Source organism: Pseudorasbora parva, chromosome 5 (genome assembly GCF_024679245.1).
Source record: "Pseudorasbora parva isolate DD20220531a chromosome 5, ASM2467924v1, whole genome shotgun sequence".
Classification (NCBI taxonomy): domain Eukaryota; kingdom Metazoa; phylum Chordata; class Actinopteri; order Cypriniformes; family Gobionidae; genus Pseudorasbora; species Pseudorasbora parva.
In genome coordinates this window covers 47,926,648-47,952,854 of record NC_090176.1, presented here as the reverse complement: position 1 = coordinate 47,952,854, position 26,207 = coordinate 47,926,648, and the positions used below count along the sequence as shown (strand labels likewise).

The 26,207-nt window shown below is 37.2% G+C and overlaps 1 protein-coding gene across 1 annotated transcript in view; it reads right to left on the bottom strand.

Moving 5' to 3' along the window:
- The window catches only part of fign (fidgetin), a 226,150-nt gene that overhangs the window by 117,096 nt on the left and 82,847 nt on the right, over positions 1-26,207 (bottom strand). Inside the window, exon 2 of the mRNA XM_067444579.1 lies at positions 3,974-4,079. The gene's annotated coding sequence lies outside the window, so the exon portion shown is untranslated. The remainder of the gene's footprint in view (positions 1-3,973; positions 4,080-26,207) is intronic.

Sequence of the window (26,207 nt, the reverse complement as noted above, 5' to 3'; positions counted from 1 at the left end):
GATCTTGGTTCCGCTAGGGACAGGCTCCAGAAGGGAGCAGACTCTCATTGTTAATGTTAAAATGCCTAACTTTACAGCAGAAAAAAAACATGTTCGCTGCCTGGTACAAATTGTGGTTTTGGTCTCTACGGCTAATTTTGCCCTTCATGACTGTGACTAAGAGGGGGGTGAATTTTTTATAACTCACTCGTTTACATTATATAAAACCTTAAAGTTCCGCATAATAAAGGGCGTGGCCTCTTTAAGTGATGGGTGGATTGCCGTTTGTCTGCTGTCTGTTAGTCATCGCGTCACCTCAGCTCCGCCCACGTCCCGTCTCTTTGCCCATTTTTAGTTATCGACCCTACTTTACACTTCAGAACTGCTTGGGTGACGTCACAGACACTACAGCACGTCCACATTTTTTAAAAGTCTATGGTTTTGACTCGATCAACACAGTTTCAAATCCGCCTTTTGCAGAGCTCGCTCTTCTCTCTTTTCCCATCACCTATCACATCAGAAAGGCATTTACTTTCAATAAAAATTAAGAAAATGTTCTAAAAATGAAAATAAAGTACCTAACAAAATGTTTCATAATAATAAAAGCATTTATTGGGTAGGGTTATTGGGGGCTTTTATTGTAATTAAGGCGGCATCCATTTAATAATTGTAACAAATGTAATAATTTACATTGTTATTATTGCATCCTGTTTATGTAGAACAACACTGAGGTGCAAATAGTATGTATGTCAAAAAGTAAAAAATATAATCAAACTACTATTTACACATATTTCAAATAATTACTGTTACATGGTGTAAATAGAATAGATCACTATTTTCACTTTGTAAATAGCATCTACAGCTGTTTGCACTTAGTTTCAATATCTTAATAGAATAATAAGTAATAATAATAGAATAATAATAGAAACAGTCTACAATCCTTGATGTCATGTCTTTCTGATATTAAAACATGGCTGGCCTCTAATTTTTTATATCAATCAATCAATCAACTTTATTTATATAGCGCTTTTACAATCACGATTGTGTCAAAGCAGCTTCACAGTGTCAAACATAGTGCAACAAAATTAGATTTGGCTGTGCAGTCGTTCTGGAGAAAACAGTGATGTTAACAACTTAATTTTAATTTATCATATATCGACAATGTTGGCAGATCTGTATTATAGTTTATAGAATTAATTAAAACCTAATTCATACATTTTATTTGTATAATTAATTGAATAACTTTGATCATAATTTTGGTGTCCCCAACTGAGCAAGCCAAGCCAAAGGCGACATCCACTATAAATCTGAATGAAAGCAAGACAGAGGTTGTAGTGTTCAGTCCCAGAGGATCTAAGGGTGCAGTAGAGTTGAATTTTGGCTCGCTGTCAATGAACGTTAAAGAACGTGTGGAAAACTTGGCCGTTTTTATTGATAGCTCTATGAATTTAAACAAACTTGAGAAATTTGGCAAAGATGAAATCTTGCCTGACATTTAAGAGTCTCGAAATTGCAATCCACGTCCTTATATCTTCAAGACTGGACTACTGTAATTCTTTATATAAAGGAATTAGTCAAGCCTCTATTGCACGGCTGCAGAAGGTCCAAAATTCTGCTGCGAGATTATTAATGAATATTAAAAAACATGAACACATCACTCCGTCGCTAGTCTCTTTACATTGGCTCCCAGTACAATACAGAATTGATTTTAAATTACTTCTACTTGTATACAAATCTCTGCATGGCCTTGCACCATCTTATTTATCAGACTTGTAAATTAATCATCAATCAGGAAGAACACTGAGATCAACAACTCAAAATTTACTTAAAATTCCAAGGACTAAATTAAGCCGGAAAGGGGATCGTGCATTTGCGGCAGTAGCACCCAGACTTTGGAATAGCTTATAAATGTCAAGGATGCTGATTCCTTAAAAAATTTTAAAATATAACTTAAGACACACTTGTTTTCCATGGCGTATCCCTAGTGTTGAAATAGATATTAATACATAGAGATAGAGAATATTTTTATTATGATTATTAATATGTGTATTGTCATTACCATTGTTTTTATTTCTTTTATATATAGATGCTGTAAAGCACATTGGTCAACGTGTGTTGTTTGAATGGTGCTATATAAATAAAGCTGACATTGACATCTTGCTAAGAAAATGTTATTTACACTTAGTGGAAAAAGCAGCTGCCTAATTTTTTACAGTCTACATGTCAAGTAACTTATTAATTTGCAACCATGTCAACTAACTCTCATTAGAGTTTTAGTTAGGTTAGAGTTAGCAGAATAAGTTAGTTGCCAAGTTATTATAGATGGAATATCTATAGTGGACTATCAGAATAAAGTGTAATTATAAATATTATAAATATTAAATACCATAATTTAAGTATAAATATTAACAAATTTAAAAAAATGATGGCATGTAACTTTTGTCACTAAAACTTTTTGCCACACATCAACAGATTTCTCTCCCTGTATGTGGGAATTTATATATAGAAAGGTTTTTAAAGCTACAACCAATTTTGGTTAATTATTGGGTGACCCGGCCTCAGACCTGCACCAATTAGCCGATGGCTGCTGGAGGCTCTGGGTCAGAACTGTAATGCAGTTACCGGTGAGCTCACTGTACTTCTGATGCAAGACAGACAGAAACCTCCATGAGGAGGAGAGAAGATTTGACTTAGAGCATCTCACAAAATAATTGAAACCAAACAGCATATTGTCATAAACAGACCTTACATTTATATTTAGCTCATGGAAGAATCTCTAAAAAACCTCTCGTATTATTTTTCTAAATAACAAGAATTTAATATTTTTATTATTTTATTTATTTTCTTTTTGACTTTGGGGTGAAATGAGACCTGAACTTGTTTTTGAGAGATTCTCCCATGAGTTGAGCTGAATATTATACATTCCTCCTTAATTCTTATGTATTTGACAAAATTTGTGGTTCTTTTTGTTTGACAAAATGACTATATGAACTATTGTTGCATGAAAAAGAGCTGCAAAAAGATCCTTTAGACAAAATGACCAGACTGTATTAGAAACGATACGGGTGAGTAAATAATCACATAATGATTTGGGTAAATTATTCCATAAAATGGACATGATTAAACAATGACCTGATAGTTTTTCCTGACCAGTTTTGTAAGAGAAAGGAAAACAGGCAGCGGTCAGTGAAGGGTGTGCAAACATGAGCATTTCTTCATCCATCTCTCCATCTCTGTCTCTCTGTCTGTTTGCCTGCAGGGACTTTGCTTCACTCATTCTGCTCACAGAGGTCTTGCCTGCAGGCAACCAGAGCGCCAAAGCTGCAACAAAACAGCTTGCTACAGGCTTCTTCACTCCGCTCCACTATAACACACACACGGTAATCAAATCCTCTGATTTCACTAATGCACACAACACACACTTGAAGAACCGCAAAGACACTTTGGACACTGTTTGAGGCTCTTATTCCCAGACTGTTTTGATGCTTAATTCCCAGAGCAGATCAGCAGTTTGTGATATGAGATGAGAGCGCTCACTGATGTGCTGAAGCACTGCTTTTGCCAAAAAAAAGGGTCAGGTTATTGGCATAAAATCTTTCAAAGATAATCAGACTTCTGTTTTGAGACAATAAGTAACTAGCAAAAATACTAGCAATATATATATATATATAAGCCAAGAATACAACAAATCTCAGCTTTATCTAAAAGCAGTCCTGATTCAGAATACATATATTCTCCTATTCCTGATTCTCCTACATGAAAGGGAAAATGTTTATTCATGATTTCAGTGTTAAATCACGTGCAAACTTCTTCCATCCACACGGCTGTAAGCAGCATCACACTAGAACAAGAAACTCTCTGACACTTTGCTGTGCGATTACTAGGTTATTCCAGGTAGTTGCCAGGGTGTTGCTATGTGGTTGCAACCACAGTGATAGTGGTTTTTAAAGTGATAGTTCACCCAAAAATGAAAATTTGATGTTTATCTGCTTACCTCCAGGGCATCCAAGATGTAGGTGTGTTTTCTTCTTCAGAAGAATAAAAAGGACGATTTTTAACTCCAACTATTGCTCGTATAATGCATGCCACTGGGGTGTTTTCTATGAGAGTAAAAAACACACAGACATACGAATCCATATTAAACACAGCGCCTTGTGCCGATACATTGATGTCTTAAGACACGAAACAGTCTGTTAGTGTGAGAAACCGAACAGAGTATTTATAAAATTTTTTTTACCTCAAATACAACACTATATGCATCAGCCGTCCCGGCGCCATCACTGCCTGCACACAAGAGATCACTTCCTGAGTGTTTTAACACTTTGCTATGTGGTTACTACTGTAGGTTATTCTGGATGGCTGCCAGTAGGGCTGTGCAATATATCGAAATTATCAAAATATGGCAAATGTACATATCGCAATATACATATCGCAACGGTGCGCAATATCTGAATGATTTTAATAGGCTACTTCAACATTGTGAAAAGTGTAAGTTTTAGGTCGACGCATAGAGCAGAGAATAGACTGGGCACACGACTGTTACTAATTAGACTTGTTTGACGTTAAAAATAGTCATTAAACACAATAATTTGGGCAAAACAATAACTTGGAGTCTCGTGCTATCTGACAAACACACACAGAAACGATTTGTGACATAAATGTTTGCTAAAACACTGCTGGTCACTTTTAGATGTTGTAGCGATGCTTTCTTTTCCCAGGACGAATGTGAAACACAAATGGTTTCATTCTCAGGTTTAAAATATTTTTTAAAATATAATTTAAATAGATTTTACACACTAATTGCAATATCGTATCACATATCGAATATCGCATTATTTAACAAGATATCGCACATCGCATTTTTTTTCAATATCGCACAACCCTAGTTACCAGGGTGTTGCTATGCAGTTGTTAAAGCATTCTGGGTGTTTTAATGCTTTGTTGTGTGCTTATCTGGTTCTTACCAGGGTATTGCTATGCAATTGCACAGACGTTCTGAGTTTTTTAACACTTTGCTGTGCGGCTACTACTGTAGGTTATTCTGGGTGGTTGCCATGGAGTTGCTATGCAGTTCCTATGGTGTTTTAAGTGTTTCAGCACTTGCCTATGTAGTTGCTATGTTGTTGTCAGGGTGCTGCTATGCTGTTTCTAAGGTGCTGAGTGTTTTAACAATTTGAAATGTGCGTATCTGGTTATTGGCAGGGTGTTGCTATGCTGTTGCTAAAATGTACTGAGTGTTTTAACACATTGCTGTATGGTTACTATTGTAGGTTAGTCTGGATGTTGCTATGCAGTTGTTAAAGGATTCTGGGTATTTTTTTATGCCTTGCTATGTGCTTACCTGGTTGTTACCAGGTTGTTCTGAGTTTTTTAACGTTGCTATGTTGTTGTCAGGGTGCTGCTATGCTGTTACTAAGGTGTTGAGTGTTTTAACACTTTGCTGTGCGGCTACTTCTGTAGGTTGTTCTGGGTGGTTGCAATGGAGTTGCTATGCAGTTCCTATGGTGTTCTGAGTGTTTAAACACTTGGCTTTGTAGTTGATATATGTTGTTGTCAGGATGCTGCTATGCTGTTTCTAAAGTGTTGAGTGTTTTAACTAGACGTGGGCATAGATTTTAAAAAAAATTAATCTAGATTAATCTAGATTAAAATGGCTCATCTGAATTCTGCCGGAGGCATTCAGAATATGTGTGCTGCCTAAATATTAAGTGCATTTTCAGGGAGCACTGTAACCAGTTTAAAAGTCCAATCCGAATGAAAACGCTCCATATAAACACCTCAATCGGAATAAAAATGCCCAAACTGAATGAAATTGTTATCGGTTTGAGAGGGGTGGGGTAAACCTTTTCATAAACCGATCAAACGAAAAATGTCACCATGTAAACGACCTGATTACTTTTGATTGTGCGTTGATGTGACGTGATATACAGCGAGCGCCTTCACTACTGAAGAGTGTGCGCTGCTCACACCAGCCTATAATGTTGACAAGACCAATTTTTCTAAGGGGTAAACTTTTTATTTCATAAGAAGTTATGAAGATAATGCTGGAATAATGACATAGACATAGTCTGGCTAAACCCTCTCATCTTGACAGTGTTTGTCCAAGGTACTATTACTTTATTAATTTATTGTTCTGAGATGATTATTACACTTTACAACAAATAAATAGCTTTTATAAAACCGTATAAGTCCTGGTGGCCGTTGAGAGTTGTATCTCATTCCAGCTGCTTGAGAGGACAAGGTTCGACATTTCTGATGCGCCAGACAAAATGTCCGAACATGTCACAAAATGATTCCGACTGAAAGTCAGCGGTCTATGGTAAACCCCAAGAACACGTAAACCCCAGATCGGTTTAGATAATGTCTCATGTAAACAGTCCACTGAATCTTTCAATCGGAATGACAAAAAAAAAAAAGTGCGTTTAGGCGGTATGTGGTAATTTCACAGTAGGCATACACACAGGTTCGAAGACCCGTTCTTGCCCCCCAAAGTGCAATTTGGCTAGGTATACATTTTTTTTAATCGCCCGATAAGAGTCTCACGTTAACGCAGCACGTTAATGACGATAACGGCCCAAAACTAGTTTTAACACTTGGCTATGCAGTTATTTAGTAGTTGCCAGGGCACTGCTATGCCATCGCCGAGGTGTTCTGAGTGTTTTAACACTTTGGTATGTACTTATATGGTTGTTGCCTTGCTATGCAATTGCAAAGGTGCTCTGAGGTTTTTAACACTTTTCAGTGTGGTTACTACTGTAGGCTATTCTGGGTGGTTGCCAGGGTGTTGCTATGCAATTGTTAAATCATTCTGAGTGTTTTAACACTTTTCTGTGTGCTTACCTGCTTGTGGCTAGGGTGTTGCTATGGTGTTAGCAACCAATGGTGTTAGCAACCGAAAGCTATGGTGTTCTGAGTGTTTTAACGCTTTGGCATGTGCTTACCTTCTTGTGGCCAGGATGTTGCAATGCAGTTCCTAAGGTGTCTAAATCACTGCAGTACTATTAATGCTGTACTTAAACACAACTGAATACACTGAAAATAAGATCTGAGCACAGACTGATATTATAGATGAACAATTTCTGCATGTCCATGAGGCGGACAGCAGCTCTCTTCACCAGCACACGCTGGCTCTCTGCCATTCCTGAAGGTGACAGCAATAGTGCCGACGTTTCACGGCAGGACGCACGCACACACTCGCGCCGAGGGGTCTGTGAATCTCAATGTCAACTGTGTTACAGCGTTTACAACTCGACAGAGTCAAGTTGACTCAGCATATTCCTTCCCCGGTGGTCAGAGAAAGACGGAGATGAAGAAATTAGGTGTGAAGTGGAGCAGCCTAACTGAACCCTGCCAGAGCGCCGCTGTTCCGACACTAATTATTGATTGGATGATTAGGGCAGATGAAGAGATCTTTTTTTTGAAAGCGAGGCCTGTGATTGTGCATCCCATACGCGGCTACAGAGCAAGCGCAAGTGAGCGATGGAGCAATCGATACTTTCAATCACGTTGAAGAGCGTTGCTGTCAGTCACGCTATAGTGAGGTGATTAGGATTGAGTCTTAAGACAGTGAATAAGTTCCCGCGGCTCTCTCCGGAGCCTCCTTCAGTTTCCCGGGCACCTAATGAACTCACACGAGCGGCACGGCATTCTGTCTGCGCTGATCCTGCAGTCAGACCAAACTAGCACAACGGCGCACAAGGGATAACACACGTTACATCTTCAAATTGTTCACGGATTGTTCTGACTCTGAATTCAGATCGGATCAGTCATTGCACATGCAGATAAACCTCTGACTGCACATTCTATTAATGTGAACATAAACAGATGATTTAAAACAATATGTTAAATTGTTCTCTGATATCTACATAGAGGGTATGTGGCTTATTTAAGGGTAAACATTTTTCCACATACAATTTTACAGGTCCATTTACAACCCTATAAATTGTCCCTAGGATGTAATGCTCTGTTGTGAATATTAATGTTGAGCTCTGCTCTGATTGGCTTATTTCAGCAACTCACCGCTCACAGCAGTTCAGTGAAGCGGCTCGTGAGTCCTGACCGCTCTGACAGAACACAGACCGACTAAATGAAACTTTAAGCTGCACATCTCAAATGAGATTGATAAAATGCAGCTTACTTGTTTGTTGGTGTTTTCAGATCATCCTCGCACGAGAAAGAGCTCGCGTGTTTGCCAGATTTTAGTAATTAAATCCCCCAAACAGAGCTTTTCTGTGAAAAAAAAAAAAAAAAAAAAAATCACAGAAAAGTTGATTCATGTTCCCTAAACATGTTCAATCTGGCAACCATATGCACGCAAGCTCTTTCATTTATTACAATAGCCTTGTCAAATGACTATTGTTTTAACTTATATGATGGAAAAGGTGACGTTTGCTAGAAAGATCGAGTGAACGATCTAAGCAAAGTATCTACAGTTGTATTTTGTAATACAAAATAATATTAACCTTTGTCATTAGACACACTATTTAGTTTGGTATGGTACTTGTAGTTTCCTATTGTTACTGTACTAGCATCTTGCATCATCTAGACAATGCTGTCTCTCTAAGAAACTTTCAATTTAATCAGAAATTGTTTAAACAGCTAGTCAATAAGTGGATAAATCACTAGGCTACTTACTGCTTGCAGGAATATAGTTGCCCTTTTCTTCAGTTTAAAGGGGGGGTGAAACACTCAGTTTCAGTCAATCTCATGTCAATCTTGAGTACCTATAGAGTAGTATTGCATCCTTCATATCTCCGAAAAGTCTTTAGTTTTATTATATTTATAAAAGTAATATAGGCTGTACCGAGTCTTTCCGGAAAAAACCGAGCGGCTGGAGGCGTATCGTGTGGGCGGAGCTAAAGAATGACGATCGCGAACAAAGCGGTGACGTCCTTAAGCGTGGAGAAACCCATGGCTATCTCAGCTAATACAGATAATGATCCAGAATCAAATCTGAGGCAGAAATAAATTGAACAGGAGAAACGGCAACATCAGGACGTCCGTCTCTGTGGTATGTACTGTATTTAGGGGCCTGTCAACATTTGTGTGTCTTTACTCGCAGTTTATGAGGACATGATTCGGTTTATGGACTATTGTATGCGGCGACTAAACCTTAGCAGAAGCAAGCAAAACGGTTTTGCACATCAGACTAGTGCAACGTTATACAGAGAACAGCAATGGAGTCCGTTAGCACATTTGAATGACGAAGCACGGGATCGTGTCGTTTACTGATGTTTACTCATGCGACGGTAGCCAATAGCAGAGACATTTGAAGCCGTTTTACTCACCGGCTGCTTCCAAAGCAGGACCGAAGCAATGTTGTGAAGCTTCCCGTCATTTCTGCGTTCAAATCGGTTCAAATGCAGCGCTGCCTTCCCGGAATGCTGTGCTGAAGTGTTGAAGTCGCTCGACGTCACCCATAGGAATAAAGTGGAGCGCGGTGCGCAACATAAGTGTTCACGGACGACTGGATCTGCACCTGAGAGAGTGTTTCCTCTCTCGCTCTTGTCACGCGCGCGCGCACCCTACCGGGAGAAGAGCCGTACGGCCCATACAAGGACCTTCCCTTCTACTAACGTCAAGCCGACCCATACTCGAAAAAAACTCTCCGAAACTTGTGAGAAACCGGAAGGAGTATTTTTGACACAGAAATACTCCATCAAACGTCCAACATTAGTTTTTGAAACTTTGTCTATATTTAGGATGGGAATCCAAGTCTTTAACAGTGTAAAAAGCTCAGTGTGCATGAAACAGCATTTCACCGCCCCTTTAAGACGCTGTGCGAAGCTTGCTTGAGATGGGCCGAACAAACAAACGATTTTTAAATAAATTGTTGTGGTATCCGATTATAATAAACCTTAACCGTGACTGTTGACATATGAAAAAGCCCTCACGTCCCCTGCACAGCCTGAACATGACGTGTCATGAGAGCCGTTTTTGCTATCCTCAAGTGTCCTTACCTAAAGTCCCGATGATTCGGCTGCATCAGTTCCGCCTGACATTGCACATGTTTGGACAGATGCAAATGTAGGGGGCGTGCATATAAATGATCCCCAACGCTTGCTTCATGGTTGGGTTTATGTTAAAATAAGTTGGGCACTTATTTTTCCGTGGTGTTTTTGATTTACGAGATTAACATAAGAAGTAGGAGGCAATGGTGTTCGAGACTCACAGTATGTGATGTCCATGTACTGAACTCTTATTATTTCACTATGGCAAGGTTAATTCAATTTTTCATTCTAGGGCACCTTTAATATTAGAATTAGGCGTGGTTTCACAGACATGGTCTATGTTAAGCCAGGAATAGACCATAGGTCAATATAAATAGCTTTTATAAATATGTCTTAGAAAAAATCATACTGATGTGCGTCTCAAGACAAAACAATGGCACTGACATATTTTAAGATGTATCAGTGCAAGTTGCTTTCAGTTAAAACTTGTCTGTGAAACCGGGGGTTAAAGTGGTAAATTAAAGTAATTAATTAAATAAAGTATCACTGGTGCTGTTTTATGAAAGCAATAAGCCACGAGATTCTGTGTGTTACATTGATTTTTACCATGGTAACTGTACTGTTACTGTAAATCACTGTAACACATGGTCTCTTGTGGCTTATTTCTTTAATAAGCAGCAGCTGGGAGAAGCAGATGAGCGATATGGAGGAGTGGGCTGGAGCTTGTCATGGAGAATCTGTCAAAGGAGGAGCGACGGGCATGGATAGTGGCATTATTTATCAAACAGAATTCATTCATCATCATCATCTGAAGGCAACATAAACTCAAAGTTCTAATTCCATACCTAACAAACATTCTTCTTAGTCTTATTATCATGATAGCATGATTCCAAAATAATAATAAAAATCATGAAAATATAATTATAATTAGGAGTACCTCAAATTAGGGAAGTAAAATGGCTGATTGGCAATTCATGTCGACTTTAAAGGCGTCCTATTTATTTGTCCAACTTTAGCTAGTGTGTGATGTTGCTGTTCGAGCATATGGACGAACTGGATGAACTGCTGGACGAACATCTGCAAGGTTACAAAGTCCACTCCAAAGGGAGACATTTTATTAAATAAAATCCACTTTCCAAGAACTACAATAAACGTCTCGTTTGAACTACAACCAGATCTTGTGAAGTCAGTTACTCGTATAAATAATATCCGCCCATGGAATACGCAAAAAGGGGGGCTGAGGCATTAGAGAAGATAGTGTTATTGCTGTGTCAAAGAGACGCTATTTTTCCCACCCTGTTTCCAAATTACATTTGTTTGATCTTTTTAAGGCTAACAAACTAATTTTAAACACTATTCCTGAATATTATAGCATTAACGTTTATCTGTGCCACACATTTTATGGAGAACAGCTTCCAGAATCTAAGAGAGCACGGCAGGCTACAAACAAAAGCTTTTCCTGAAATGGAGCCATCCCCACTTTGTTTGGACAATATGTGGTTTGTGGATCACAATTTGTATGTATGTCTTATTATTTGTAGTTGTGTTTTCTAACCAAAAGTTCCAATTATAAGTTTTATGTTGTTGCTATGATGTAAACAAAGGGCTCGCCTGCTCACCAACATTAGTATTGATAAAGCATTTACTTAAGCGTTTAGGAAAATTAATGATGGTTTTGTGATCGATTACTGCTGGTATCACCATATAGTTTTTTGACAAGTATCATGTTTAAATGGTGCACATGACGTTCAAGAAAAAAAAAGGAAATCATGCGCACAATTTACTAATTAATTACTACACGATCCACAAAATGTACTAATTTGTTCCCTTGATTTATAACTCATGCACATGATTTAGCCTACAATTTTGTTCCTGCATGTCATGTGCGGGGCTCCGTATGTATAACATCATATCGAAAAGAAAAGAAAACATACAATCCACTCCTTTGAAATACATGCTTGCAAAGTATGTGCTTGCAATTTAATGAAATTTGTTCTGCACGATCTTCTTGTTTGTTAACATTAAGTGTGAATCAGGCTTGAACTGGTTTGAAATTGATAGCAATGCACGATTTTATCAGTACAACATCAATAGGAAAAAATGCCGCGGATATGCCTTGTCGATATGATAACGCTAAATACATTCACGCCACCCTTTACTTCATGTGTACAAAAAAAAAGTATTTATTTAGGATTTCACAGCATTTGCAACGTTATTATTTTCAGTAAGGAGACATCAGAGATCTGAAACCAGAATGAAATAAAAAAGTTTTTGCTTAAAATGGTGTTGTTTTCAAACAAAGGGAAAGAATAAACATGTATCGGTATTGGCCAAAAGGAGTTATAGGAGCCTTGGATATAGGCAAAAAATATCGTGCATCCATTGAAATTGACACCATCCTTAATATTTACACCTGAGCAAATGAAAGGTCATTTTCAGAACACACACTAAGTGGAGCCAATCACAACACACTGGGCCAGCTAACCAATCACAGCACATTTCGTATTTCGGAAGGAGGGCCTTCATCGAAACGGGAAACCAAAATGAACGTTGCGTTCGGGCCTAGGGAGAGAGGTGCAGTAATAATGTAAAATATGTGAAAAATAATGTGTTTGAACAATCAAGCATTAATTCCTGTTTATTACACCCCTAAATAAAATCAGGACTTTGTAAAAGGGTATATTATAACCCCTTTAACAAACCCTGGTTAAGATCTTCTAAGCGGTGTGTTTATATGTGTTTGCGTGTGCAGGAAAGGGCAGATAAACTGTACAATTCTGCAGTAAAAACAAGCAGATGCAGTACATACAGGTATGAACGGTTTGTTAATTTTTCCTCAAGCAAAAGTCTGAATTCTAATGAGCAAAGCTGAAGAGGCATATTGAAATCGTTAAGCAGAAAATCCTTGACCTTCTTCTTCTATGGAAAAAAAAAGAAGAAAAATATGGGAAAAAAACAGAAAGCAAAACAAACTCTGTCTGGCTCTCTCTTACGCCGACTGTCAACATGTCTCTTGATGTGGCAGCATCAGACTGTGTTTATTGTGTTGCTTCAGTGTGATAATAACTGTAATCGCTGTGTGGGAATTAGTGGAGAGTATCTAGTGGAGAGAGACAGCGAGAGAGAGCGAGAGAGAGACAGATTGACAGAGATTAGAGGTGGGCTCTGCTGCTGTCTCTTTGTGTGGTGCCTGTCTGTCAGCCAAGAAAAGAAGAAGAAAACGCTGCTCTGTCTGTCTCTCCGAGTGCTGATCTTGTCCTTGTCAGCCTTAAAAAAGGACTCCTTGCCAGAACGCCTCATTGTGCGCCAGTGATTCCAAAGGCGGATACCACAAAACACATTAGGGACGGATGCACATCCAGATACTGTAAGTGCTTACAGTACATAAAACATTTCCTGCCAATGAACAGAGCTCAACTTCTGTTCGCAAATACTTTTAGTGAATTTTGAGTAAATATTGTCTTTCTTTAATTTCAGTTTAATCTTATTTGCTATTTGGCTCATTATATATATATATCGAACACACAGTATATGATAACATATACAAATAAATAAATACTGTATTAAGCATATATTTAATATTTAAAATAAATATTAAATTAAATAAAAAAATATTTAGTGTTATTTGCTGAAATTCAAATAAAATGTTGATATATATCTATATATATATATATATATATATATATATATATATATATATATATATATATATATATATATATATATATATATATATATAAACATTTTTTATTTATTTATTTAAAATATACATATAAAATTGTTTAATTAATTTCATTTAACATTTATTGTGCGGCAATGATGCATTAATTCGTAATGCAAAATTACAAGACTTTTAATATATATATCATAAAAATAATGATATATCATAAAAATAATATATATCATAATCATAAAAAAATGTGACACTGATGACTGGAGTAATGATGCAAAAAAAATCAGCTTTGATCAGAGGAATAAATTACATTTTAGAATATATACAAAAAGAAAACAATTATTGGAAAATGTAATATTTCACTGTATTACTGTATATTTTCCTCAAATAAATTTAGCCTCTGTGAGCATAAGAGACTCTTTTTTATTTTTATTAACTCACCTACACCAAACTTTTGAAGGATGCATTATATCAGCCTCTGTATGAGAAAGCTTATGTTCTTTATCAAGCCACTAGAACCTGACCGAGGACTGAACACATCAGGCAAGATTAAAAAAGCGTTGAGAAAACAGGTCCGATTCCTTGCAACGCGTCCCCCCTCCCCCATCCGCTCCCCTTCCCCTCCGCCTGACATCGGCTGGCTTTTGAGGGAGCCACTGACTTGTTAGTACTCTAAGCAACACGAGGAACAGATGTGTCCCTGGCAGTGGATGGATGGTCACACTCCATCTGGCCAGTGCAGCTCTGGACAGGGATGATGAATACAGCTTCATCACTGAATGACTGTCATCAATCCAGCACGGCCGCCGTCCTCTCTGACAGCAGCAGGCCCCAGGTGGAGCCGCCCAGAGAGAGGCCATTCCAGAATGCAGGTCAATCAGCACCAGCCCAAGCCAATATTAGCTCTCGATATATAGAATGCTGGACGCATTATGCCGTGAGATCAACTCTAAGCTTCACGGGAGAGCTCGGGTGAGGAAAGACGGGCTAAATCACGAGGCTTTGATGTAGACGCCGTGGATTTATCTGCACGCAGGAGGCTAACACCATGTTTTCCGACGGAATGAGAATGAAAGACAAAGCAATGCTAGATAAGAGACCTGTGAACAGACAGAACCATCAAAAGAATATACAGCGACAGTATATAGAGACTGGCCTTGGTTTTTTCCTGTTCATTTAAAAAAATTAAAATGTTTCAAGCAAGATTTTTAAGCCTTGGACGAAGCCAGCTCTGTTAATCACATTACAAACATTCCTTTATAACACATCAGGTACAAAGTCAAAGGTACAACTCTGTGTGTACACCGAGCGAAAAGGTTTGAGTTTCACAAATAATTGCAAAGAAACATCAAGTATCACATTGAATTAAACATGAATTGGTAACACTTTATAATAAAGTTTCATTCATTAACATTAGTTAACTACATTAGTCAACAGTTATTTTCCACACTCTTAGAAGAAAAGGTTATATTGGCACTATTATTTGGAACCCCTTAAAGCTTCGATATAGAATAGTTAGAATAGAATAGTTCTATATAGTTAAGTATACTCCAAAGAACCTTTTGTGCTAAAAAGGTTCAAAAGAAAGAACGCTTTTGGCACTTAAAAAGGGTTCTATATTGAAGACTGCAAAAAATGCATTTCTTATTTAGTATTTTTGTCTGTAAAAAATTATTTCGAAAAAAAGTTACCTGGTTGCCTTAAAATTTTGAGTTCATTGAAATTGAAATTTTGAGTTAATACAATGAACATTTTTGGAGATTCGACAACCATTATTAAAATATTATGTAAGCATATTGGGTAATTGTGTGTTTTATTTCTGATGACGCAGTGAAACATGGCAAATAGTGCTATTTTCATGATTTATCCATTTTTTTATGTGGTTCAGATACAAAAATATTTTGAGTTTCTATTTATTAAACAAATTTCCTTCATTGTGTCAACTCAAATTTTTAATTTCAATAAACTCAAAATTTTAAGGCAACCAGGTTAATTTTTTTAGTTAAACCAACAAAAAACAACCAACATTTTTTACAGTGTAGTCTAAATATCTAAAAAATGTTACATTTAAGAAACAATTACTAGACAAGTAAAAATGATCATCTTGTTTTGGGGAAAAATTACTCAAAATTAAGAGTTTTTGCTTAAAATAAGCAAAATTATCTGATGGGGTCAGTAAAATATTCTTGTTTTAAGATTATTTTACTTACCCCACTGGCAGATTATTTAGCTTATTTTAAGCAAAAACTCTCTTAATTTTGAGTTATTTTTTCCCAAAACAACACAATTATTTTTGCTTGTCTAGTAAAAACTTATTGGTTTAAGAATTTTTAGATGTTTGGACTAGAAACAAGCAACCCGTTCTCACTCCCAAGGCGTCAAAATCCGAAGCATGCTCAAGTGCCTTCTGCGTCACAATGAAGACGCTAAAGGTGCCCCTTGGCGTCATTTTTCGACGCGCTGGGTCCTCCATTCATTTCAATAAGAAACCTTTGGCGTCATACACATGCGCACTGGGTATGGGAATAGGGTTGCCAACTTCAATACAGAAAAATAAGGGACGCCTGCCGCAGCGGTGGCCACACCCCTCGGGGCCACGATGACCACAGTCCCGATGGTGTGCCAGTGCAGTGGTCAACTTAAAACATGTTTTCATAATTTGCATATATATTAAGATTGATACCAATGGACATTATAATAGGATATCTGCTATTGAAATCAGTGTGAACAGATGCACTCAGTATAATACACAGCTATGACAATGAAAAACAAACTCAACTGCTGTAACCTAGAGGGGAGTAGGATAAGAAATCGCTAATTAACTTGAGTAATTTTATAGAGTTGTGAACAAAGATTTTGACAAAAATATTTGTCATTGTTTGCAGTAACACCATCCAAACAGTGAAACCACACCTAAATAACTGTAAATGATATAATATCTACAATCATTTTTTATTTTAATAAAACACTTAACAACATTTTTATTTTTGGTAAGTTAAGTAAATATATTTATGTATTATTCCGTTTTTATATAGTCTATTGTTAATTCTATAGTATTGGATGATGCAATTATTTAAATTTGTTAAGTATAACAAATAGTTGTTTATTTTGTTCCTAAAAGGTCCTATTTTGATTATATATATATATATATATATATATATATATATATATATATATATATATATATATATATATATATATATATCTTATCTCTTATTAAAGTAATGCTTGTGTCTGACTGTACAACTTAACCTTAATAAAAAAATCATACCATAAAATCATTAATGTAGCCTACATTATTAGCATTATTTCTTAATAGGCAGCATATGAAATCTAACGTTATCAATCAAAAAATTATTTTGATATAGGGTATTTGGACCTGCCTCCGCCATTGTTTTAAATGGAACCTAAAACAAACCAACGACGGCAGCGACCCAATTAGGGGCAGAATAGGACGTGTCTTCACACAATGCGGGTGGACCTATGTAAAATACGGGACAAATCATTTTTCCTGAAAATACGGGACGATTCCGTATTTCACGGGACGGGTGGCAACCCTATATGGGAATATTATCGTCATGGTGAAATGTATTTTTTGATTTATTTATTGGTTTATAATTTTGCCATTATGACATGTTGGAGTGTGATTCTCAATTTAATCAGCAAGCATAATTTAATTTACATTTATTTTATTTACGCTATTTAGACACGTTTTAACATGTAACCCAACGTTTGATAGAGTATTTCTGTGTCAAAAATACTCCTTCCGGTTTCTCACAAGTTTCGGCGAGTTTTTTTCGAGTATGGCTCGACTTGACGTTAATAGACCGGAAGGTCCTTGTATGGGCCGTATGGGCTCTTCTCCCGGTAGGGTGCGTACGCGCGTGACTAGAGCGAGAGGACATGCACGCCCGTAAACACTCTCTCAGGTGCAGATCCAGTCGTCGTTATAGTCCGCGCCACGCTCCACTTTATTCCTATGGGTGACGTCGAGCGACTTCAACGCTTCAGCACAGCATTCCGGGAAGGCAGCGCTGCATTTGAACCGATTTGAACGCAGAAATGACGGGAAGCTTCACAATATCGCTTCAGTCGCGTCGCAAAGTGGATCTCCACCGGTCACTGCTGTCAGGACTTCACCAAATCATACCAAAGAAGTGTGTTTTTGACGGAGCGGTCCCAGCGATAAAGGTTCGGTCCTGCTTTGGAAGCAGCCGGTGAGTTAAACTGCTTCGAATGTCTGTGCTGTTGGCTCGTCGCGTGAGTAAACATCAGTAAACGACACGATCGCGTGCTTCGTCATTCAAATGCGCTAACGGACTCCATTGCTGTTCTATGTATAACGTTACACTAGTCTGACGTGCAAAACCGTTTTGCTTGCTACTGCTAAGGTTAGTCGCACACAATAGTCCATAAACCGAATCATGTCCTCATAAACTGCGAGTAAACACACATAAATGTTGACAAGCCACTAAATACTGTTGCTGTTTCTCATTCAATTTATTTCAGCCTCCGGATCTGATTCTGGATCATATATCTATTAGCGGAGATCGATAGCCATGGGTTTCTCAACGCTTGAGGACGTCACCGCTTTGCGCGCTCGTCATTCTTTAGCTCAGCCCACACGATACGCCTCCAGGCGCTCGTTTTTTTCCGGAAAGACTCGGTACGGCCCATATTTCTTTTATAAATATAAAAATACTAAAGACTTTTCTGAGATATGAAGGATGCAACACTACTCTAGAGGTACTCAAGATTGACATGAGATGTTGCTCCAAAATATAAAAGTAGCCTTTAAATATGAATAAAATCATGTCTGCTTACAAACGCAAAGCATTTAATGCGTGTGTATATGACGCCAAAGGTTTCTCATTTAAATGAATGGAGGACCCAGCGCGTCGAAAAATGAAGCCTAGGGGCACCTTTAGCGTCTTCATTGTGACGCGGAAGGCACTTGACCATGCTTCGGATTTTGACGCCTTGGGAGTAAGAACAAGACAAAAAAACTAAATAAGAAACACATTTTTTGCAGTGAATTTTTTAGGGGGTTCCAAATACGTAGCACCGATAGAACCTTTTCTTCTAAGAGTGAGCATAGTGTCAGTTCTGGCAGGTCATGTTAGTCAGGCTCATATCAGCTGATCACATCTTCCTATAGGAATATTACATATCACAGCAAACATATATAAACTCCTTCAGTATTATCAGCTGCTATCACATTTCTCCAGAGCTCATTTACCCTCCTACTTCCCCAGCTCCTCCTCTCGGCCATTCAGGATTTGGTATTCTAAATCCACCTGAATCCGACTACATTCCTGAATTATTTTGTACATTTAATATCAATATTAATGATATCTGCAATACATTATGTTGGTTCTGTTCTGTTTACCCTTGGGTGGTTATTACTGCTCTCTCTTCTCTTATCTATGCTAGGCTGCATGCGCAGGGAGTTATTATCCAGAGCAGAACCAAACCGCCAATCCAAACTGTCTGCTAATAGTCAATCAATCATCTTTGACGATAGTGGTCCTGACAGATTTAGCATTTAATAATATATTATCTAAAGATGTATCTGTTAATGTTATTTAATTGAACCTGAGCTAACATGAACAGTTGTACTTTTATCTAAAATGAACGACTCTTTGATTGGTGGAATTTTCTGCACAGCATCATGGGTAATGTAGTTTTTCACTAGTGTTAGAATTATTTTAATAATAAGCTGAAATTGAAGGCCTGATGGCTTCAGCTGAAGCAAACACCATTGATTAATAAGCTCTAACAGCAGGTCTGTCTTTAAAGGGGTACGTTTTTATGTTTTCCTTTTTCTTTAGTGTGTTATGTAGCACTTTGTGCATGTATTTGGCCTGCAAGAAGTATTCTTGTAATAATTTCTGACAGTCTTGTTGTTAATAAATATTTGACATGGCTTGCGCTGCTGCTGTCGTCCTTGTGTGACCGTCTGTAAGGTGCAGTGGCAACATGTCTGTAAAGCTTCACTGAATCTATCTTGGAAAGAAATAGATGAAAAGAAAGCCACAGTGCCATGATAGAATCAAATAAAAAGTGCAGTAGTTCTGCAAGGCTATATTGGACTGACAACATATCGTAGGCCTGACCTTGTCATGGTCCATTTTGAATATGTTAACACTCCAGCGTTCCCTTGAACTGCCACAACTTCAGATCCAACACTTTTAATGCTTTCCCAGGGCTGCCTATAATAAATATCTCACTGGACGGCCGCTGGACGTTTCACCTTGTTTTCAGAGCTCTAAACAGCTCCGGAAGAAGATCGAGTCCACTCACCTCCTCCTAGTTTCCACATCTTTATAACCGTCTGCTATCCTCTTCATCATAGACATGAAGAAAGAGAAGAATGAAATGGAGAGAGAGAAAGCTCTGCAGGACAGTTTGTGATAATGAGTTGCAGTATTGGTGACGGGAGGAGGTGATTCAGGGCCTTGATGTCAGCGCGACGAGGACACCTTAGCCAGCACGGGGTGGTTCAATAACACGCGTGTTTATAAATGACACTGGTTCCAGCGGCGTGCTGGGAAATGACACGTCTGAAACCCTGAACCCTGAAGCCAGCGCACATGAAAATATCCCCATTCTCCTGCATATACGGATGCGCGTTCCTCAGTTTAGCTAATGCAACAGCCATAATGCCATAATGCACCCTTGCAATCACTCTGAGTACCCTAGCAACCCCATAGCAACACCCTGGCAACCATCCAGAGTACCCTAGCAACTGCACAGCAACATCCTAGCAACCCCTTAGAAACCATCCAGCATATCCGTTTTTCTGAACGCCTTCAAACTTCAAAACTACTTCAAACTTTCACGTCAGGCTCTCTCAAGTCTGTCTTGTCAAAATGTTATAGTTTTTTATATTTTCCAAAAAAACTAATCTATATGTATTACGTGGTTTAGTTAAAATTTTCTAAAAGGATTCAATCTCTTATTAGTTTTTATTGACATATAAACATTGATCATTGAACCTGCTTGACACATGAGAACAAACCTCACTGGTTTGAGGAAGTTCACACACACAGGCAGCGTGGTTTTCACACGTCAAGTGAACAAGCTTTAGCCTCTGTTTGATAAATGTTTATTTGTAAATAAAAGACTAAATTAACTTTCTTTCAATATACAAGCGATTCTGTCTGCAAAAAAAAATTGACTTAACTGCTCAAGTCATATGGAATTTTTTTTTTTTTTTCAATCTCTATCAACTTTTTGATGCATCAAAGTGGTAGTTTTTGTAGTGGTCAATGAGGGGACAGAAATCTCAGATTTCATTAAAATATCTTAACCATTAATCGTCCCTCGAGTAGGGTTTACGTTTAAGTCCCTTGGGGTCAGATAGACCCCAAACTTTCACAGAGCGATTGCATAAGGAAGTATTTTATATATTATATATATACACTTTTTTTTTTTTACTATACATTCATGCTGTGTTTTTGTGAATATTTGTTAGGTTTTTGTTGTTGTTGTTTTTCTACCAATTTACTCCACAATTACTTTACTATGCCATAAATTGGCTCATGAAAAAAAATTGTATTTAAAAAATCACTTAAATGATGACTTTATTAAATCTGTATTAGGGATAGAATACCACCATCTGCAGGTTTGTGGGAAAACTTTAGGAATTATAGTTAAAAGAGAGAGAGAGTGCAATGCCCACATTATCTATTAGAAGTCCATAGGGTCTCATTTCATTTTTACTTCATTTTTCTTGATGCTTTTCTTAATTTTCTTAGAACAAGAGTTGAATTTTAAAAAGTAAATAAGACCAACACAATATAAAACAACATAACAGCACGGATAAACAGTAATGAACAGGAGTGAAGAGTTCACAGAACAATACAACTTTCATCTGTCTTTTATCTGCCATTTTCCCTCTCTTTCTCTCAGTGTGTGTGTGTACATGTGTGTACGTCTGTGTGCGTGCATGTGTGTGAGTGGTGTGGTGTGTTATGTCTACCCCTTCACACAGTTGTGCATTTATGTCTGATTTTATTTGCCAAAATAAAAAACAATTTGTGTGTGTGTGTGTGTGTGTGTGTGTGTAAGTAAGATGGAAAGTTTGTTTCACTTTGGATTTATGCTCTAGGACCAGACCTTGATTTAAATGTAGAAATGTTCTGTTATACTGAATTTATTTATTGACAAAAAAAAAAAAAAAAAAAAAAAAAATCCCATACATTTTCTATGTGTCAATCTGACCCCAAGGGACTAATTTTGTTTTTTTTTTACACACCTTTAGAACACCCAAATCAAGCCCAGATTTTTTTCTAACATGTATAATGTATTTTATGCATTTTATGTTGTTACCGCAGTGCTTCCTTCTACGTCAGAATGGCGGCTCACCATTGGCTGATGCTATTCATGTGTGCACCACAACAGGTGTGTGTGTGTGATTCTAACGCAGGAGCTGACCAATGGTAAGCAGCCATTCTGACATAGAACAAGGAAGCGCTGGACTGCGATAACAACGAGAAGAAATTGTTGAATAAACAAAACACAAAAAGTATTCTCATCGGTTCATAACATTAAGATTGAACCACTGAAGTCCTTACTTTGATCCAGGAAGTTTCGAGATCATGAGTGGCGTGATTTCTGAAACTGAATATGGCTCAATCTTTGTTTCCTTCAATCTCTTTCCCTCCATCTTCCTCTATCAGTTCCAATGAGATAATTGATCTGTACACTACAAATTTGTGTGTTGTGCTACTTTAATTGTATTAAATTCTCTAAAATGCAAGTTTTTTTCCCTTCAATTTTAATTCAGCAGAAAAGGAATGTATTTATGCAGTTTTGTACTAAAATGCAGTTTAAAAATATAAAGTTGTTTACAGTGAATGTCATTTAAAAAAAAAAAAAATTCTGGCAACCCAGCTGCCAAACTTATTTTGTAAAAACAACGCCTTTTTTTTAAAGTAACAAAAATGTTTTTTTTTTTTTTTTTTTATGGTTGTAGTTTTAGTTAAACATAACCCTGGCTGGAGCTCAAAATGACCAATTATCTGAAACTTAAAACTTCCAAAAACCCTCGAAATCCAGCAAACCAGACCAGACTGAGAGATGAGGAAACCACATTAGGCAGATTCAAGATGTTTTTATTAGGGGGATCATTTCTCAAATGTAGCATTAAGAAGACCAATTCATTTTAATGAAACGGTTTGTTCAGATCAATAACGACTCACTGATTCCACAATCAAAGAAACAGTTCGCTGAATCACCCTGAGCTATGTAGCCAATTATTTAGTTAAATGCTAGTCAATTGTATATACATTTTATACATTTGTGACCAGTTTATTTATATCTTGCAAACTGAGATCATCACAACAAAGTAATGCAGTGACTTTAAAAACAAATTAACCTAAAACAGACACAGTATGTTACCCTTGAAATGAAAAAGTATTAAACTAACCATGTTATCTTAGAGACGGACCTTGACTGTAGATTAATTATGAGCAGCTTCCACTGCACCAAGATTACTCTTAAACTACTGACAACTCTTATCGAAAGATTTGTGATAAATTAGCAATTAATCCTCTTGCTTTACTTGCTGTTTGTGAGTTGGTGGCAGAGAGGAGGCCTATAAATAGCGTTAGCATATGTACTTAGCTGTCAAAGAGAGCAAAGAGGAACAAGGGCCCGAATGACCTCAGTGAGCGCCAGATTCCAAACTCACATACATATTTATTGGCGAGGCTCACCTCTAGTCCCGCTGACAGCAAACCTGAGCTTCCGACGGCAATCCCAGCCAAAGGGAATGTTAAGCTGCTCTTGTGGCTAAAATCTCAGATCAGACCCTTTTAATCATGCTTTTGTCTTTAAATAGCTAATTATTTTCACCATCACACATGCAGAGCTTTGTTTCACAGCCGTTCAGTGACGATTCTGTGTGCTATTCTGCCAAAAGCTAGCTATTTCTGTGTGGCACTAGTAAAAAAATAAAAAACACACACACACACACACACACACACACACACACACACACACACACACACACACACACACACACACACAGACACACACACACACGTGCATGCACGCACGCACAAAAACACACACACAAATCTTTTGTCTATTCCTCTGAGTGCGGGTCTTCTCACGCAGGCTCTAATTAGCCACGAATTAAACATGCTACACAAAAGCATGATATCTTCTGCTAAAAATACAGAACAATAACATTTGATTTGGACTGAGAACAGGGCCTGGCCGGCTTCCAGAACCTTACACACTGCCAGTTAGCAAAAAGATACATGATTATTTACAGACCAAATCATGTTTGTGATGATGCTACTGCTAAGCAAGTCAGATGTCATGCAAGTGTCTTAAAACAATCACATTAGATTGTGTCAAGTCAAGAGTTTCTATTAAATCAGCATTTGTAACTTAATATAGCAATAATATGTATCTATTTTACTTTTTTTTATATATAATTTATTTGATTTTGAATTGTGTCTGTAAACAATCGTTTCTTCCATAATCAAATACTTCTCTACTATAGTATGAGAAAAACACTACGCCTAAAGAGTAGTATGTCTGAATCAGTGTTGGGGGAAACGCATTACAAGTAACTTGAGTTATGTAATCAGATTACTTTTTCAAGTAACTAGTACAGTAACACATTACAAATTTACATAAAAATATCCATTCCTTTTTCACATTTATTTGACTGACAGCTCTTTTGTCCCCATGGTGAAAAAATCAAGAGTAAGTTCAGAGGCGTTGTGTTTAAACACATTATTGTAGTTCTAGACTAAATGGTACAGTACTACTGTAAAAAAAAATGTTTTAAATGTCTGTCTGACTTTATTTTTGTGGGGGTTTTTTTTAGGTTTTGAACTCAAGTTAAACCGTTTTGAAAGTGAGAACTTATTAATTCAAGTCATTTGAAAGACTTTGTCATTGAATGCATTTTGTGCCAAAGCAATGATAAATGATCACTGTGTGAACAGTTTTGAAAAAGTGACCTAAGTGTGGATAAATGGGTCCTAGCTACGGGATAGTTTAATAGTTTATTTTTCGGTATGAATTACTTATAAATATTTTACACATAGGCAATTTCCAGAAACATGAGATGCTAATACTGCCTGAAATGCCACCAATGGTTTGTTTTAAAATACATATAAACATAGGCTATTTAATATACATATGTATGCAAATTATATATATATATATATATATATATATATATATATATATATATATATATATATATATATATATATATATATATATATATATATATATACAAATTATTTTATTCAATAATATTACTTTGCCATAGTCACAACTATGTACATATATTAATATTTATTTAATTAAAATTTTATTTTATTTAATTATAGAAAAAGGTGAATTCCAGAGAGACACTGTCTGATTTGTCATTGATGTTTAAGATGGCTGCAATACATCCATGTAGTTTCACACTAGTTCAGGATGAATTTAATGCTGTTTATATTTACAAATGAATATACCTAAATATAATAATTTACAGGAACATACACATACGTATAACAATGATTAGGCATATCTCTGTGCTTCCCCATAATATAGTCCAATGTCTATACCTAGGAAATCACACAGTCTTAATCTGCATCGCTATTTGTACTCGTTGTGAATACGCAGGAGGCCACAAGAAGTAATTATGTGGGGTTTTTTTTTTTGGATCACTTTAACTCGGGAGATGCTAGCTGGCAACATAGGATTGCATTCATTATGCTAAGCTAAGCTACCGGCGACCCTGCCAAACTAAAATGGTGGAGTGTTCCTTTAGGGCCAAGATCAAAGACCAAAGATGCAATAAAAACAGTAATATCGTGAAATATTTTCACCATCACAATATAATTTTCTATTTTTTGTGATCAAAGCTGAATTTTCTTCTTTAGTCTTTAGTGTCACATGATCCTTCAGAAATCATTCTCATATGATGATCTGCTGCTCAAGAACAATTCTCATCATTATCAATGTTAAAAACAGTTTAATATGCATGAATATACTGCAAGCATGTAATACTATAACTTTACAACTGTAATTAAGTGTTTAATTGGCATTCACAGTACAGATGTTTAAATGTTTGATGGTTTAGGGATTCATCCCTCAAAGTGAAGGCGTAAATGTTTAAATTAGTCGACCCCGTCTGACGCTTTTCAAAAAAATGACTGATTTGGTGTTTTGAATAGGGGGTTGAAGATCTGTTGCTGTTGGGCGAGTCTGACCTCCTCCACTGAAAGAGAGGGAGGATGATGGGGCTTCAGCCAGAGAGAGAGAGAGAGAGAGAGAGAGAGAGAGAGAGAGAGAGAGAGAGAGAGAGAGAGAGAGAGAGAGAGAGAGAGAGAGAGAGAGAGAGAGAGAGAGAGAGAGAGAGAGAGAGAGAGAGAGAGAGAGAGAGAGAGAGAGAGAGAGAGAGAGAGAGAGAGAGAGAGAGAGAGAGAGAGAGAGAGAGAGAGAGAAAGCAAGCTGTTTTTGCACATTTCTGCTACCCCGTGGTTTTCTCAGCAGGGTGTCCCTTGGGAAAATCAAGAGTAAGAATGAGTGAGAGAGAGAGGCTGGCAGTAACATCAGCAGCAGTGTGTCTCTAACCGTAGACG